This window comes from Pristiophorus japonicus, unplaced genomic scaffold (genome assembly GCF_044704955.1).
Source record: "Pristiophorus japonicus isolate sPriJap1 unplaced genomic scaffold, sPriJap1.hap1 HAP1_SCAFFOLD_264, whole genome shotgun sequence".
NCBI classification, from domain to species: Eukaryota; Metazoa; Chordata; class Chondrichthyes; family Pristiophoridae; genus Pristiophorus; species Pristiophorus japonicus.
The window spans coordinates 380,395-384,119 of NW_027252384.1; the positions used below are offsets into that span (position 1 = coordinate 380,395).

General features: G+C 42.1%; 1 non-coding gene across 1 annotated transcript; it reads left to right on the forward strand.

Annotated features, from left to right (window-relative positions):
• The first annotated feature begins 3,258 nt into the window (after positions 1-3,258).
• On the forward strand, positions 3,259-3,341 carry trnas-cga (transfer RNA serine (anticodon CGA)). The gene has a single exon. It is a non-coding gene; the product is annotated as a tRNA-Ser (tRNA).
• The last annotated feature ends 384 nt before the right edge of the window (positions 3,342-3,725 follow it).

Sequence of the window (3,725 nt, forward strand, 5' to 3'; positions counted from 1 at the left end):
ACAGATTAGGTGAGTGGGCAAATATATGGCAGATGCAGTACAATCTGGATAAATGTGAGGTTATCCATTTTGGGGCAAAAACACGAAGGCAGAATATTATCTGAATGGTGGCAGACTAGAAAAAGGGGAGGTGCAGCGAGACCTGGATGTCATGGTTCATCAGTCACTGAAAGTGGGCACGCAGATGCAGCAGGTGGTAAAGAAGGCAAATGGTATGTTGGCCTTCGTAGCTAGGGGATTTGAATATAGGAGCAGGCAGGTCTTACTGCAGTTGTACAGGGCCTTAATGAGGCCTCACCTGGAGTATTGTGTTCAGTTTTGGTCTCCTATTCTGAGGAAGGACGTTCTTGCTATTGAGGGAGTGCAGCGAATGTTCACCAGACTGATTCACGGGATGGCAGTACAGACGTTTGAGGAGCGACTGGAATGACTCGGCCGGTATTCACTGGAGTTTAGAAGGATGAGATGCAATCTCATAGATATATTCAAGAGAGAGTTAGATATGGCCCTTACGGTTAAGGGGATCAAGGGGTATGGAGATACAGCAGGACAGCGGTACTGAAGGAATGGTCAGTCATGATCTGATTGAATCCCGGTGCAGGCTCGAATGGCCGAATGGCCTACTCCTGCACCTATTTTCTTTGTTTCTGTGTTTCTATCCACGTAAGTACATTACCCCCAATACCCTGTGCTTTGATTTTGCACAGAAATCTCTTGTGTGGGACCTTATCTAAAGCCTTTAGAAAGTCCAAATACATTACATCCATTGGTTCTCCCTTGTCCACTCTGCAAGTTAAATATTCAGAAAATTCTGGAAGATTCGTCAAGCTTGATTTTCTCTTCATAAATCGATGCTGATTGGACCGACCCTGTCACTGCTTTCCAAATGCGCTGCGATTTCATCTTTAATTGATTCCAACATTTTCTCCACGACTGATGTCAGGCTAACCGATCTTTAATTACCCATTTTCTCTCTCCCTCCTTTTTTAAAAAGTGGTGTTACATTACCAACCCTCCAGTCCATGGGAACTGATTCAGAGTCGATAGACTGTTGGAAAATGATCACGAATGCATCCACTATTTCTCTGGACACTTCCTTAAGTACTCTGGGATGCAGACTATCAGGCCCCGGGGATTTATCGGCCTTCAATCCTATCAATTTCCCCAACACAATTTTCCATCTAATCAGCATATCCTTCAGTTCCTCCTTCGCACTAGACCATCAGTCCCCTAGTACATCCAGAAGGTTATTTGTGTCTTCCGTCATGAAGACAGAACCAAAGTATTTGTTCAATTAGTCTGCATTTTCTTTGTTCCCCATTATAAATTCACCTGAATCCGACTGCAAGGGACCTACGTTTGTCTTCACTAATCTTTTTCTTTTCACATATATATAAAAGCTTTGGCAGTCATTTTTTATGCTTCTGGCACGCTTCGTCTCGTACTCTTTTTTCCCCCTCTTAACGAAACCGTTCGTCCTCCTAGGCTGAATTCTAAATTTCTCCCAGTCCTCAGGTTGCCTGATTTTTCTGGCCAATTTATATAATTCTTCTTGGATTTAACACTATCCTTAATTTCCCTTGTTAGCCACGGTTGAGCCATCTTCGCCGTTGTATTTTTACTCCAGACATGGATGTACAATTGTTGAAGTTCATCCATGTGGTCTTTAAATGTTTGCCATTGCCTATCCACCGTCAACCTCTTAAGCATCATTTGCGAGTCTATTCTAGCCAATTCACGCCTCATAACATCGAAATTAACTTTCCTAAAGTTCAGGTCCCTAGTTTCTGAATTAACTGTGTCACTATCCATCTTATAAAGAATTCTACCATGTTATGGTCACTCTTCCCAAGGGGCCTTGCACAACAAGATTGGCAATTAGTCCCTTCTCATTACACATCACCGAGTCTACGATAGCCAGCTCTCTTGGTGGTTCCTCGACATATTGTTCTGGAAAACCATCCCTATTATACTCCAGGAAATCGTCCTCCACCGCATTGCTACCAGTTTGGTCAGCCCAATCAAAATATAGATTAAAGTCGCCCATGGTAACTGCTGTACCTTTATTGCACACATCCCTTATTTGTTGTTTGATGCTGTCCCCAACCTCACTACTACTGTTTGGAGGTCTGTACACAATTCCCACTAACGTTTTCTGCCATTTGGTATTCTGCAGCTCCCCCCATACCGCTTCCAAATCATCCAAGCTAATGTCCCTCCTTATCATTGCATTAATTTCCTCTTTAACCAGCAACACCACCCCGCCTCATTTTCCTTTCTGTCTATCATTCACAAGCATCTTATCTACCTGCCTTGCTACCATCAAGGATTCTGTGGATATGCACTCCAAGGTCATTTTCACCTTTACACTTATCAGTGGCCTAACATCTAATGTTTATTCGCTTTCCCTATAAGCACTCCCCAAATGCATTATCTATCACTTCTACGGGTTGAATTCCATTAAACCCCTGACCAGTTCTTTGATATCTACCTGTAATGTACAGCTTTCTTCCTCATTATCAGGCATACCTGGTTGGCCAAACTTTTAGTCACCTGCGCTAATTTGTATTTAGTGGCTCGGTGTCAAATTTGTATCGCATAATACTCTTGTGAAGCGCCTTGGACATTTCGCTAATTTCAAGGTGCTAATTATATATGAGTTATTGTTGTTGTTTAAAATGAGTGTTACATCACGTTATATCGAGATTGCATCACAGAAAGAAACAATTGTACCTAACTGGTGTTGCTCGAGTTAATGCTGCACACTACCCTACTTCACTTGATCATATCAGCATATTGTTCTATTGATAGCTCAGTCATGTGCTTTGTTAATTCCCTTTAAAATGACTCTGTGCTATTCGCCTCAACTATTGCTCGTGTAGCATCTTCCACATTCTAAACACTCTTTGGTAAATAAGTTGCTCTTGAATTGTCTACTGAATTTATCGGTGACCTCCCGTTCTGAACTCCTGCACAATAGCAAACATTATCTCCACATCAACTCGATCAAATACCTTCATCATGTTAAAAATATATGTCACTTGTTTTTCGAGAAAGAGGCTCTCCGGACTGTTCAGTTTTTCCCGAAATGTAAATTCTTTCAGTTCTGACCGACATTTTTCCTTCTTTGCTGTAAGATTCTGTGATTCTACGATTTAATGTTCACATCGTCTGGGAGATGCAATCGGGAAAGCATGCAGGCGGTCTCTCTGATAAATTGTACCAACGATTCGACTATTAAAGCAGCTCTACTGGGGAGCTGCGATGGCCGAGTGGTTAAGGCGTTGGACTCGAAATCCAATGGGGGTTTCCCTGCGCAGGTTCGAACCCTGCTCGCAGCGATTCTGCAAGTGTTCCTTTTTTTATCGACTCACGGGGATCTCATTGGGATCTGATCACAATTCCCTCCACTGCCCTTTATTACACTGATTGACGCGAAGCTGTTGTTCGAACTGGAAACAGTAATAGTTTATCGATATTAATTGTTGGTTTTTTGTACACTATCTCCAAAAATCAGTGAACAATATGCACAGCATGAAAAAATGCCTTTTAATAAAGATCAGTGCATTGTTTAGGAGGAACTCACCTTTCGTTAATGAGTGCGAACGTGGTTTCGTTTTATAAAGATGAACGAGTTTTGCCAAAATGACCACGGCAGCGTTATACGTTGCAATTTTCTGATTACATCAGTGTTTGCATCAAAGTAGATGCCTTATGCATTCAGC